Genomic DNA, 348 nt, shown 5'->3' on the forward strand with positions numbered 1-348 from the left:
TACAGTAAATAAAGATGCTCCAGGGATGAGATCCACACAGGTGATAACCACATACTCCCACAGATGGATGGTGATGGCCAAGTGCTGCTGCTCTCAAGAGGGGAAACTATCCTAGTCTGATCTCCATCTAAAATAGAGTGTGGGCCGAAAGTGGATAATGTAAAATTCAGTTCAGTAAGATTTGTGTGGCATATATCATTCTTGCCGACTCTGCACCTTAGACGGATTTTGATTGGCACCTCGCTTATATTATGTTATAGTAAAATGAGTTCTACATTTTCACATCTAATTATGTTATCTTCTCTTATGGTCTTTTAAAAACTGGGCTGTTGATAAAAGGGGTTTGTG

This window comes from Penaeus monodon, chromosome 34, assembly GCF_015228065.2.
Source record: "Penaeus monodon isolate SGIC_2016 chromosome 34, NSTDA_Pmon_1, whole genome shotgun sequence".
NCBI lineage: Eukaryota > Metazoa > Arthropoda > Malacostraca > Decapoda > Penaeidae > Penaeus > Penaeus monodon.